The sequence below is a fragment of the Balaenoptera acutorostrata genome, chromosome 21 (assembly GCF_949987535.1).
Source record: "Balaenoptera acutorostrata chromosome 21, mBalAcu1.1, whole genome shotgun sequence".
Lineage (NCBI taxonomy): Eukaryota > Metazoa > Chordata > Mammalia > Artiodactyla > Balaenopteridae > Balaenoptera > Balaenoptera acutorostrata.
The window spans coordinates 34,146,333-34,160,937 of record NC_080084.1 but is presented as its reverse complement, the minus strand read 5'-3'; the positions used below and the strand labels follow the sequence as shown (position 1 = coordinate 34,160,937).

Below are 14,605 nucleotides of genomic sequence, written 5' to 3'. Positions count from 1 at the left end.
GCTATTTCATAAGACCTAGAGTAAATGAATTCAAATGTCCTCTGAAAAACATTTGGTAAAACACAGATGTATCCAGCATTAGAGAAAATAATTTTAGAACAGAAGAAAGTGTATTACTGAACACTGTATTTGCATAAATTCTTGAAAATAAAAAACACTAAGACTTACTTTTTTAACATGAGGAGCAAGGGTGTACCACCCTTTCAGCTCACCCTTTATCTCTTGCCTGGAACTTGGAGATGAAGGCTGAGGCCCCAGAGTATCATAAGGATGCAGGATGAACCCAAGGGACAGTGGAAAAGGGAGCTGAAGAAGGCGAGATCCTCGGACACTTGTTGGACTTCCTACCTCCAACCTTTTTTGTTTGTCTGTTTGTTTGAGCCACTATTATTTTACATTTCTCTTTTACATGCAACCAAACCTGAGGCAGGCTTTTAGACTGCATAATTTCGAGTCATATTTTAGAAAGCAGAAGTAGTCTATTAGTCAATAATGTCAGTTAGATATAACCTTCATAATTCCTTGTCTTTAAATATAATTACTATCATGTTTTCATCACCACAGGCATACAATATTACTAAAATTCAGTCATTATTATCTACAGAACAGGGCATATTTTATTATTCCTATTTTGCCTCACCCAATACATTATTTGCATATGCGTCTACCTCATATTATTTAGTGAAAAAAACGTAATATTTATCCATGTATATCTGCTGTATCATTTTATTAAATTCATTTCAGAAAATATTTAGTGAGTATATATCATGGCTAGGCACTAATGCTAATTACTAAAGATATGAATATGAACAAGAAACAAATAGGAAAAAAAATTAAAAACTGCTTCAAGAAGCTTACAGCACTGGGAGAGCTCACACATGGCAGACACTTCCTGTTGTCTAATTAACAACATTTCCATCTGTCTCTTTCCCCTGCCCACAGAACCCCAAATTATTCTGGCACAGTTGGAATTGCATTGTTCTCAGGGAAGACAGGATTTTTTCCCATTCCTAAGAGATGAATGGTGATTGGTCTAAACCAGTAGTAGTAATTTCATCCTCCTTGGACAAGTATTGGACTAAGGGTGGGCCTCTGACTCAGTTCCAGCTAATGAGATAGAAGTAGAAATCTCTGATGTCATTCTTCCCTGCTTCTTCTGACTTGGACATTGATGTGATGCTGTTGCTGCAGCAGCTCTCTTGCGTCCATGAAGTAAAGTGCAGGAAAACTGCAGAAATGTTGCAATTCTAACATTATTGATGCATTAGCTTCAGTCATCTTGTTATATTTAATAAAATGGTGGCTGTTCTAGTTGCTGGGTTTTTATTATTTCCATTTGACTTCATTTCTGATAGACAACAATGCATTTATGAAACAATTTGCAATAGTTGCTATGATAGAAAATGAACAAGGGCTTAGAGGAGCAGAGAGACTAATCTGCCAAAATCGCTTTAAGTGGTTGAGAAGGCTATACAGAAAAAAGTGGGGCTTGAACTTTTAGGCAAAACTTATTTTCCTACACCTAAAATAAAATGGTAAAGAGAAATAGTGACAAATGAGGGTAAACAAGGAGGCAGATACAGAACGATGGGAAACATGTAGATCATGATAAGGACTGTGGATTTTATTTCAGATGTGAGGGGAAGTCTTCAAAACAGTTTAAGCATGGTAATAATATCAGATTTTGTGATTTACAAATATCATCCTGACACTCTTAGGAGAAGGCATCTGGGGACAGGGGAGCAAAGCATAAATACGTAGATGAGAAATGATAAGAGGCTGAACTAATGACCTAAGAGGAAGCAAGGGAGAGAGAACTTAGGAAGACAGGTCTGGGATAAAGCTCTATTATTAGGTATATTGACTGCAGACTGCGTTAGGACATCCAGATGGAGACTCCTCCAAGTCCTTCAGAAATAGAGGTCAGGAACCGAAAAAAGGAAGGTCAGCTAGAGATAAACATTTCAGGTATAATTTGGGGCAACACCAATGTTTAAGGGACAAGTAGAGGAGACGAGAGGGGAGGGGAGGGGAAAGTGGCTGAAAAGATATCTTGACAGAGAAGAGACACAAGAAATAAGAATATTGGGGAAAGGAATATGTCAGATGTTGAAAAAAGAAGGTTTTCAAACAGGTCAAATATTTCAGACAGACCAGTAAGATGAAGAGTGAACTATTCATCCCATGTTTGGGATGAAGCAGCAGGTTGTGATCAGCAAGTTTATCAAAAACCCGATGGCTGATTTTCAGTTCTCATTTCACTTGACTTGCTGGGAGCTGTTGTGGCCACTCTGGATCACAGCTGAATCCATCCTCTTGAAACACTTCCTTGACTTCTGGACAGTGCTCTCCTTTGGTTCTGCCTCTACTGCAGTGCCTACTCCCTGGGTTTTTTTGGTTTTGATTTTTTTGCTTGGATTCCTCATAATCTTCTTGAACTCTTTTAACTTCGGAATGTCCCAGAGATCAGTCCTTGGATCTCTTAATTGTCTCTTGGTGATCCCATCCTGTTTTATGACATTAAATACCATATACATGCCTATTCTCTCAAATTTATACATCCAGCCTGAAAATCTCTCTGATCTCTGGACTCATATATCTAATTCCTTGTTTTTATTCCAGTCTTTTTGAGTTATAATTGACATCTAATACTGTATATGTTTAAGGTGTACAATGTAATGATTTGATATATGTATGTACTGCAAAATGATCACCATAATAGGATTAGTTAACATCCATCACATCATATAGTTAGAATTTTTTTTTGCTTGTGATGACAGCTCTTAAGATCTAATCCCTTAGCAACTTTCAAATATACTTGAGGGTATTATGCTAAGTGAAGTTAAGTTACAGAAAGATAAATGTTGTATAATCTCCCTTATATGTGGAATCTAAAAAAGACCAACCTCATAGAAACAGAGATCAGATTTGTGGTTGCCAGAGGTGGAGTGAGGGTAGTGGAATTAAGTGAAGGTGGTCAAGAGGTACAAACTTCCAGTTATAAGTTTGGGGATGTAATTTCCTGTTTTACCAACCCCATTTGGATATTAAATAGAATCTCAGAATTAACTTATTCAAAACAAAACTTCTGATATTCCCCACAAAGTACGTCCCTTCCTGTTTTTCTAATTCAGTAAATGACCACCAATCTGACTATGGTAAATAACTACTGATGGTTGGACATAATGAATAACTGATGTTTCCTTAATATGGACCTTCTGACAATAAAGATACTCAAAATACAAGTTACTTAGTTGAAGAGTATTCATGTGTGGATGTTTTAGTAAAGACTATACTTACAAACTTTGAAAACGGTTAAGGGATAGAGAGTATTTTCATTACTAATAATTCATTATTGGGTTTTATTTTTCCAATACTAATGCATTCCTTAATTAGTCCACATTTCATTACTTACATATTAAAAAGCCCACAACAAAGATTAAAATATAAACAGAACTAGAATGACAAAGAGCTAAATATAATTTTAATTAAAACGTGTTACATGTTCAGATGCCAACTGAGGAGTTTGGTTCCCCCCAGTTTCCTGTTTTGTTCCCAGGTTCACTCTGCCTGCGTCACCTGTGTTACAGAGCACAGGAAGCCCTGTAGCATTTCTAGCAGTTCTCGACAGTCCCGCACAACTTTCCGTTTAAACTCAGTAGTGAACATTCGTTCTTTGCCTCCCCAGTAGTAATACTGTACTCTAGGAAGTATAACTCTTTAGCAATATATTACAGGTACAAACAAAAAGAAATTGTACTTTTTCATGTATTTTCTCCATCTATTTAGTCTACGCAGAGAGGAGAAAATTCCATCTCGGACAACAGAACTATGGAAATTAGGTTAGGGTATTAATATAAGATTTATACCAATGTTGGTATGAGAACACTGATACTGATCAAATAGTGACGTAACTGATGCATCATCCAAGAAGACAGAGTCCGGGGCCTGCAGCAATCTGCATATTCTGTCTTTTGGTTATCAGCAGCCTAAAGGGATACCCTTTACTTTAAGGATAGGAATGCGGATACTACCAGCTGAGATAAAAAGGCTGCACAGTGAGATAGTTAAAATGACGATCATGAAGAAAAAAAAGGGAATAGCAGAAAAAATATCCACATCAAAGAACAATAAAGGGCTGGGGAGGAGGAATAAGGAATTTGGGATTAGCAGATACAAACTACTATATATAAAACAGATAAACAACAAGGTCCTACTGTATAGCACAGGGAACTATATTCAATATCTTTTAAAAAAAGAGCAATAAAGGGCAGAATTAAAACTGCAAAAAAAAACCTTATTAATGATTCAGAGAACAAGTAAAAAAAAACAAAAAACATTGTGGGAAAAATTTTTTTTTTTAATTAGAGAGAAAATGAAATATATGCTGTACAGGGGATGAAAACCCAGACTACATACTATAAACATTTTTAGAGAAAACTAAAGCAAAATAATAGAAATAAAAGCAACAATCCAAGATATAGCCCCCGCCCCCCCAAAAATCTTGGATTGAAAAATGACCCTAATTAGGCAGACCCTGATTAAGACCCTAAAAGTACTCTTCTTGTTTCAAGTAAAATAATATTTTGTGAGAAGATCTATACCTAGATGTATTAAGGCAAATTCAGGGTTAACTTTTTTACCACCTTATGAGCATCGAAGTAGAGGTTATTTTGGTTTTTGTTTTTTAATGGTATGTACAAATGGGGAAAAGTCAGATTGGCATCATATCTCACTAGTGCATGAAATTCTAGAAATCAGTGGTACAAGAATTATGTTAAACTGGACTGTTTTGACCTCACTATTATATAAGCAGCCAAACTATCGTCCACGTGTGAAGGGAAAACAAAGACACTGTCAGAAATGCAAGGATTTAGAAGGCAATTCACCCATGTGATCTTCCTTTAAAAATTACCTGAATTAAAATTACAGGCTTTTGAAAAATGAATCGAAACAAACAACTTAAATATAGAAGTTCATGTAATTAAAAACATATGTTAAGAAAAGAAACCTGAAGTTGTACGGTTATAAAAATGCAAATGTCAAAAGTAGTTATTAAAAGAGAAAAACAACATTATAAATGTTAGCTATAAAAAACCAGAAGTCTCAGATTGTCTTCCCAGGTTTAGAAAAACAAGAGAAGAAAACAAGGGTATGCTAAATTTCTTATTTTACAAAGGTAATCAATAGCACAATTTGTTTCTTGATATTTGGTACCAAAGTATTTTTATAATTTAAAAAGAATCATGAAATAAATTTTAAATTTAAAATATTTATGTTAAAATATGCCATAAACAAGGTTAGAAATTAGATAAAAATATATGAACGTATACATATATATAAGCTTACTTAATATGCAAAGTGATTACAAATCAATGATTTGAAAAAGTCTCTGTAGTTAACTTAGCCATGTTATAAACAGTTATGTTCCTTTTTTTAAAAATGATATATGTTCACTAAACTTACTGTGGTAATCATTTCATGATGTATATAAGTCAAGGCATTATGCTGTATACCTTAAACTTATACAGGACTGTATGTCAATTTTGTCTCAATAAAACTGGAAGAAAATGTCTTCACATGGCTGTTTCCATAATGTTGGCTTTCAGTGAACACTTAGGGAATCATATTTACATTGTAGTGTGGAAGATCTTCCCACAGGATGCTGACATGCTGAAGACCAGAGAAGTAACTTTCTTATAACTGAACTGCATCAGAAATAGGACTGAGGTTATTGAGCCAGAGTGATTTGGCTGGAATATTTCTTAACTTTTGTTCTTCTGTCAGTCTTAATTAATTAGTCAACACCTCAGGTCATTCTGCAAAAGATCTTAACCAAATAACATATGCAGTTAAAATTTTTTTTAAAAAAGGACAAATCTTGGCAAGGAGAAAAGGTGGGTAAAGAATTAATAGAGACAGCAGTAAGACTGATGCCCAGAACACACCATCCTGAAGACTGGATGGAAGATGACTGAGAATTCGGCTCTAAGTTTCCTAGAGGTCAAAGAAAAAGTGAAAGATGATTATAACAGTGTCCATAATAAAGAAACCAACTAATGAGTCATAAGAAGCATAGATATTTCTGATACAGAGACTTGAGAGAATTTTCTTCCATGAGTATTCATAAACAGCCTAAAATCCATAATGACATCACAACTGACGCAGTTACCTATCGTAGTGCTTGGACATATGCTTTGGAGTAAGGTAAATACATGATTCAGCCTCCTCATTCAGTGAAAGCAATTCTTTTGCCAGAGCTTGGAGTGGCCCAGATATTTAGCTCTATGATGATATGGCTTCATTCAAGGGAAAAGTTAGACCAATCAGTTACAGCATATATGAATGGACTACATATGCTTAGGACCATAAATATTTTCTAATTAAAAATAATCTCCTGTTATTACAAAAGTTGTATATGTACATTGTAGAAAATCAAAAGCCATAGATAAATAAAAGGCAAAGAAGCCATTTTATCCCCTTGCAGAAAAAATGATCATAGTGTATGTTTTGCAAAGAAGTCATATTACGCATAATATTTTGTAAATTCCTTTTTCTGGTTAAACTGTTAGTTAAAGTATTTACTTTTTCATGTTAGTAAAGTTTTATCTCTTCTAATAACCAGTGCATCTTCCATCTTTACCAAACTATCCCCCCGAATGTCCTTTATATAACTGCTTTGTTGAAACCAGAATCCAATCCAGGTCCATGCATTAAATCTTGTTATTATGTTGTTTAAGGTTAATCTAGAATGGTGCTTTTAATCATGACACTGACTTGCTACAAAATATCTTATCTTCTGGATTTATCTGCCTGTTCTCTTATAGAAAATCACCTATATTTCCTAAGAATTCAAATGAATTCCAATTAAACAATTTTGGCTGGAGAATGTATATATATATAATTTATATCTATATATCTTTACATGTCTAAATATATACACACACATTAAAAATAAAAGAATACACATCACGAGGTTAACAGTTGACTATTTAATAGTAGGAAATTTATTATTCCTTAGACTTATTTATATTTTCTAAAATTTGAATAATCACTTTTCAATCCATTCATTCATTCAACAAATATTTATTGAGCACCAAGCATGTGCTAGGTAGGTCCTGAAGATAAAGCAAAACAGATAAAAATCCTGCCCTTCCACAGTTTTTATTCTTGAAGGGAGAAGTCAGAAAATGAGCAGAACAAATAAGTAAATGATGACCATTACAAGATAATTTGTTGTTCGGAGAAAAAGAATGCAGTGAGAGAGGAAACGGAGTTCTGGAGACATAGAGCTGACAGTGCAATCTTTTAAAAGCTGCCACGGGGAGGCCTCACTGAGGTTATACTGAGTAAGGTCTAAAGGAGACGAGAAGACAAAATATGAAGGTCTCTGGTGGGAAAGCGCACTAAACAGAGGGAGCAGCAAAAGCAGAGACTCTGACGAGAAAGCACTCCTGGCAGCCTTGAGAAACAGAAAAATCAATAAAAGTATATAGAAATGTGTATTCAAAGGTCAGGGTCAAAAACATATCACCATGCAGAGACTCAGGGTAGTTTTCTTGAACTCCTCTTTGTCCTATTCAGAATTTTGTTAATTTTCTTAATAGAAATCTATTGCCTATAGTAATATAAAAAAGAAAAACCTAAAAATATCATGTTGAAAATCAGTGTTTAAAATGTGAATACACTATATGCTGAGAGTGATGCAAAAAATTCTAGTGAGCACATATAGTTAATATGTTAGTATTTACTATATGTGCTCATTAGAAAGCATTTGGAAATTGCAAAAAAAAAAAAAAAGGGAAGGTTTTTTTTTAAAGCAGCCATTAGCCCACTAACTTGAGATCTTCTTCCTCTGTCTAGTATCCATAATTCTAAATGACCACTATTTTCACTGATATGTACAGCCATAGATTATCAAGGATAAATATAATTTTTAAAATCTCTAAATCGGTGCATCTCAAAGTGTGGTTCTCAGGTCTCTTGCATCAGAATTAACTGAGAAACTTGCTAAAAATGAAGATTCCTGGATCACAATCTAGGGCCACTCGGTCTTGGGGTGGAGTCTGGAAACCTGCTTTTTAACATCATTTCCAGATGATTTATATAGCACAGTAAAGCTTGAGAACTACTTACTCAGTTCAACAATAGTAAAGATATTTATCAGATAAACTGCCTCTGGTATCTTCTACTGACCAGATTAATCTCTTAAATTTCAATCATTCCTAAATTTACCTTTCATGTGCTTGGCAGGACATTATATCTGAGCATCCCCAACATATGTCAAATCCTGATGTTCTTAAAAGCTTAGATGATAAAATAGGTCACAAGTGCAGTATTAACCTACGTTAAAATCCTGGATTAGACAGCGAATAGAAAAGAATAAGGTCATTATGGTTGCTCTAGTTTGGACTCACAGAATGACCACACCACATCAAATTCCCATTTGATCAGCAAAACAAAGGATTATAGGTAAGACCGAGAAGACCAAAACACTAATTCAAAGATGCGGCAAAGTGAATGCAGTTATTTCATCATCCATCTATATACTTAATCCATCATTCATCTAGATATTTATTTTTATACTTCCTACATTTTAACCGCCAAAGTGAAAATTACATGGATTTGAATTATGAAATTAGATTTTCAAAGTGCTTGAAGGATTACAGAATCTCTTGATCTGCAATGTGGAAAAGATTTTTAATTTGATCAAAGATGTAATACACTTTTCTTGAACAATAGGATCATTCATGTACCTTCAATTAACCATTCTGAGAGACTCAGCCAAAGAGAAATAGAGGAGTGAAATCACGTATTTTTCACCCATAAACTAAGAAGAGGTAAATATTCCATTGAAAGAGACATTATGAAAGTAAACATGTAAACATTGTCATAAAAAAGATGTAGGATTATTTTTATAATAGGCTATGGCAAAAATAAGTAGCTTTATTTTTATAAATAGGGTCATTCCTCATGAAGGAGGACTTGAGAAGCTATGGCATGAATTGTTCTGTAAACCTAGGATACCTGTCCCCCTTCTAATTAATTTGTTCTGTAAGTTGGATTTTGTATATGAGTTTTTAAAGTAGGGTGGGTCTTTATGCTTATCTGTGTCTGAAAATCAGGATTCTCATTTGGCAGAAACAGTCAGACTGGCATTTTCATGTTCCGGGCCAAGTACTTTTTGGCAAGTACTGAGAAAAACCAACAAAGGAAATCAAATGGATTTAAAGCTTGAAAGCTTTAAGAAATAGCTCACACAAAGTCACTACGTCCAAATTTTCTTTTATATATGCATCCATACATTGATAGGAGGCCGGAAATAAATCCTGAAGTTTATAAGTGAAGAGTTGTATCAGATAAGGCAGGACCAGTGCATATATGAGACAGGTTACTAATCTAGTCAACGGGCCACTTGCCAAAAATTATTCCCTTAGCCAACATAAAATTCCCACAAAGATGAACTAATTAATAATGCAAGTGAGATACTGTGTCCAAAAAGCTACTATTGAAATTTAAATGTTTATGAAATGTATCCACAATTGTATTCAATATTTTCAGGAATGAGTTCATTTATGTAGTAGTTTAAGTAAAGTTTCAAAGGTGGAGTTGTATACGAACACTACCAGTTCAAGAGGAGACTAGGTCCAGTGGCACAATGTACCTTCTTCTATCAGTACTTCTCTAGCGTGACCTTGCGTAAGAATCACTCGAGGCTCCTGAAAACACGGATTCCAGGTGCTCCCTCAGATATTCTGATTTGGTAGGGCTGTGGCCTGGAAGTGTGCATTTCTGACATGCTCCCAGGGGATGCTGGTCTAAGATACATGTCGAATAACACCATTCTAGATGGCATCTGGTACCAGAGGGTCAGAAAGTCTAGAAAATAAATGCGTCCAACTTCAAAATGTTACCCAATGGTAACCATAATCCAGGCTTCAGATACAACTTCCAAAAGCTTCTTATTTCTAACATTCAATTGTAGATGTGATGGCTATGTACACTTAAGTACCATTGAGGTGCATTAGGATAAAGAATTTATAAGATAACTGGATCCCCCTAAATCACAGAAGACTTTGCAGAAAAACTTGAATCATATTAATGAGCAAATCAAAAAATTTTACAAATTGTGGGAAAACACTTTTTAATTAATATTTTAAGCAAACTTTCTATATGATGAAACCAAACACATGCAATTTGTTCATTATGTACAATAATCACTTAGAAAATACAAAAGTGATCTAAATCTTAACTACTCAAACTTTTGAATTAGTCACTTGAAGAAGTATAATAAAAGAGAAAGGTGATATATTTTTACACCTCTTTAGGGAGCAGCACAATGCTGGGTGTTAGAGCCTGAGGTTCCAGACCAGCTTTCCCACTGAAATTTTCCCAATTTTGAGCAACTTAATTTTTGTGTGTTTAGTGTTAATGGTGTTAGACTGACTGGTCTCTAAGAATCCTTCTAGCTTAAATTCTGAAATGACTCCTTCAAACCTGCTACCATGTTTATCTTAAAAATAAAATTTGCATAACTCTTTTCATTAAGACTCATTCATAAAGTTTTATCTTAATGGGCCAAAATTAAGTATTACCTACTTCTGATTAACCAACTATTCAATTTTCAGGACTCCATGTGGAGCTGTACTATATTGAAAAATGAAGTTTTTCCAACAGTACATCAAACACGAGTGCTCTGTGTAGTGAGAACTATTTTCTGCTTTCCAATTGGAAAGTTTTTTTGTGTATGAGATATGAAATTGAGCTTATTATACATAATTGCAAATGAGCCTGCCTGAGATACTGGTACATGCTCATAACTTAAAGTGTCAACAACTGGAAGAGAACAACAAATCTGAACATAAGGTAAATTATTTAACAACCTCTGTTATGAGTTCTCCACATCTGAGCATTCAAATTTATAAACCAAATTTTAAATGTTGTAACATCCTCACCGAAGCATGGAAAATTATTTCTTGCATCTTTTGATAAGAGCTTTCCTGAACATGACAGTTATCAATTATCCCTGTAATAGCAAATAACATTGCTGAATTATCTCCTATGATCTTACTGTGCAAGATTTGCCTGTTTCTGTGACACATATATTTCCTAAACTAGAATACAGACTTCCAGAATTTTAGGAGATAATTAGGCTACTAAATCAATGTTGTAAGTACCTGTAAAGTAATAAAAAGTAAGCTTTTATCATTATTAAAAAAAAAACTATCTCACTCAAGTAGCTGATAATGTGACATCTAGATGCACGTGCCACCCGTGGCTCCAATTCCAGCTTCCTTTTTTTTTTTTAACAAAGTCTAGCCTATTTCCAGTTATATTTGTCTAGTCATTCAGATCAAGTAAAAACAACCTGAAACTTGTCTCCTCATGCAACAGCCCATGTTTTACCATGAGAAGTTTTGAAATTCTTCTAGTCAGTCATGATGGGATTTTTTTTCTTTCAATACACAAAGGCAAAGGTCAAAGTTGACCATTTTACTGTATTTCTCTACCAATTTTTATAACCGAAGTTACAAGTCTTTCTTGAACAGTTAAGTAACCTCAAGCAAGAGAAAGCTTTTCCTTTCGGATCTGTTTCTCTACAGAGTAAATTCTTTGGGGAATTTCTAAGATTCTCTCCAGGTATTCGTATCTAATTTCTTGCTCATAAATCTCCAAGGAATAGTCTCATCAACAGTGAGAGAATAATCTCCATGTGATTATCATAGAACACAGCATGGTCTTGGAGGTTGAAAAATGCCAGCCACTCTTGGTCTAATGTATGTTTCTCACATGAAAGAAAAGGAGGTGTCAGTTAGTAAGAAATCCCTCCCAATCTCCTAATATGATTTCTACGGATTACAATATTCTCAATAAGATCTCTGTTCCTGAAGACACACTGGAAGCTACATACATGATTTCACTTTAATATTTCAATCTGCTACATGGAATAGATACAAAGTACAAGATGAGATAATTCAGCAATTGCAGAAAGTAGTAGTAATGTTTGGATACACACCATTACCATGAATGGCTGGGTAAACACGGTATTCAGTAATCTGGTAAACCATTACCTTTCTTGCATATTAGATCTGACTTTGAATAAATTCTGGAACACAGGAAGGACACGTGAATCCTTCCAAATTGTTTGAATTTCATTTTAGTCTTCATTACAGAGTTTAGGCAAGTAAAATTAGGTAGTATGGAGAACTTGCACATATTTTATTGACAGGGACAGTCTAATCATTCATGTTGGACTTCCAGTATCTACTGGGGCAAAAGAAACAAACAAGCAAACATAAAACCGTTCTTACTCTTCTCTGAGCAATATACAAGCTGCTGCAGCTCACCCATGCTCAGGCTAAGGGCTGCAAGGTGGAGTCCACAGAACACAACGACAAAAAACACTCTAGCCCTAGAAGTCCCTCCACTGGGAGCAGAGGAAGTTAAAAACATTATTTTCTAAGCTAAATTGATTTGCAGCTTTCTAATATACAGGATTATTGTGTGAGTAGTAACAAAAGTTGTTAGTACAGCAATATTTAATCATTAACGATAAAAGAATGAAGAATTTCAAACTTTTAAGTAAATATATCTCATTTTTTTTTCAGAGATACTCACAGTTCTTTAAGTATTCCTATTACTATAAACACAGGGAAAATCAGCTCAATATAAGTAGTAAAATTCAACTAGCCATTTTAATATAGAGTAAGTTTGTGGAGCTCACTTAAGAAGTATATGAGTTTTCCTTCCATGTGGGCCCTTTCAAACAAGCCATTGGTTTATTCCAATTGAGCAAACTTCCCAGGAACTCTCAATGCAATGACCTACACCTAGCATTTGTAACATTAATCTCTAAACAATCCCCTAAAGCACGGTTCCCCACTCTGTTGAATTAACTGACAACTTTTCAAAGGCATTTAATTACTGTATTTAATTTTAGATCACAGAACAGGAAAGACTGTCAGACTGACTTCTCAGATCTCTGCCTTCACACAGGTAAGTTGTGATTACGCTCACTTTCTTGCACACTTAGGCCAGTGAGGCAGAATCTCAACAGGATGTAAGAGAGTGCTTTTCTACAGGGGCTGTCCACACCACAAGCCCAGAATCAGCTCCACTAATGCCAGTAAGAGGGAGACAACGTAACACCCAAGACCATGCTGTGTTCTATGATAATCACACCAAGACTATCCTCTCTCTGTTGATGAGCCTAGGAGATTTGTGAGCAAGAAATTAGATATGAAAACCTGGAGAGAATCTTTGAAATTCTCCAAAGAATTTACTGTTAGAGAAACAAACCCTAAAGGGAAAGCTTTTTCTCACTTGAGGTGACTTAAAATGTTCAAGGAGGACTCGTAATTTCGCTTATAAAAATTGGTAGGGAAATGAGTTTCTCCGAAGGGTATCTATTTCTGAAATACTCAGACAATGAAAGAAATGTAACCTCTCTCTTCAAAACATTGTTGGAGACTTTTAAATTAAAAAAATAAGTCAATAAATACATATACAAATGGACATGGAAGTTACAGAACAAGTGTGCTTTATTTTTGATACATGATCCAAGGCATCACTAAACTTCATTCAAATTAATTGCTTTTACTTAATATAGTAAAAAAAAAAAAAAAAAAGTCAGCTCCAATGCTTGCTCCTTTTAATATCTGCATGCAAAAGAGTAAGTCTGGGTTTGTTAGCTTCTGAAAAATAGGAAAGATTATATTTTTAAGATTCGCTTAGCACATAGTGTGCCTCTGAGATTCAATACTGCCTTTTTTCTGGGATGCGCTTCCCTTTGACCCCAGGGTTTCTTGCCGCAGCCCGAGTACGAAGGCCACCTTCAAGGGGGCGGGGGTCCTTACAGAAGCGCCCGTGGGCACAGGAACGAGAGCGACAATCTAGACTCTAGACGCACAGAGGCTGAATAAGCTTAACACATAAGGCAGTGTCTCCGGTCAGGGTCGCAGGTGACACTCCAGGGGCAGTTCAGACGCGCAAAGGCTGCTGCTGCTTCTGCTGCGTCCCGTCCTGGGCCGGTGAGCGGCGCGGGCGCTCGGGGCCCATCGCCTGCGAAGCCCCACAGGACGCGCGCACGCGGGTCCGCGACCGTCGCGGGGGCGGGCGGACCACCCCCCCAGCCCCGCGACGCCCCATCGCTCGAAGATCGCCCTCCTCCAGCCCGCGTCCCTCGCCCTGCGGCCCGCCGGTCCCTACCTGCAGGACGAGGCGACCGCAGCGGCGGACAGCGGAAGGAGCTGAAGCGGGCGCGGCGGCCGGACCCGAGCCGCACCGCCCTCCCCTCCTGCGCCGCGGGCTCCGAGGCTGCGCGGCCGGGCCGCGGGGTCTGAAGGGCGGGGAGGCGGGCTCCGCAAGCCTGGCCGCGCGCGCGGCGCCCCGGGTCCCGCTCCGAGCCCCACGTGACAGCCACCCTGGCCGCTGATTGGAGCGCCTGGGGAGAGGCGGAGGCGGCCCCTGACCCCCCGAGACCGTGCGGGCCCAGGTGGTTACCTGGCAACCGGGAGTGGGCTCTGAAGACGTGGTTCCCAGGCCCGGGGACAGGCTTCAGCAGAGTTTACAGGGAGGCTGAAAGTGGAGGAAAGAACAGTGAACC

General features: G+C 36.8%; 1 protein-coding gene across 5 annotated transcripts in view; it reads right to left on the bottom strand.

Annotated features, from left to right (window-relative positions):
- The window catches only part of WDR17 (WD repeat domain 17), a 95,790-nt gene extending 81,447 nt beyond the window's left edge, over nt 1–14,343 (bottom strand). For 3 of the 5 annotated variants that reach the window (XM_057537347.1, XM_057537348.1, XM_057537349.1), the window contains exon 1: nt 14,209–14,341. The gene's annotated coding sequence lies outside the window, so the exon portion shown is untranslated. Of the gene's footprint in view, nt 1–14,208 lie in introns of all 5 variants that reach the window. The other 2 variants (XR_009006533.1, XM_057537350.1) reach the window with 2 other exon arrangements.
- Between the last annotated feature and the right edge of the window lie 262 nt (nt 14,344–14,605).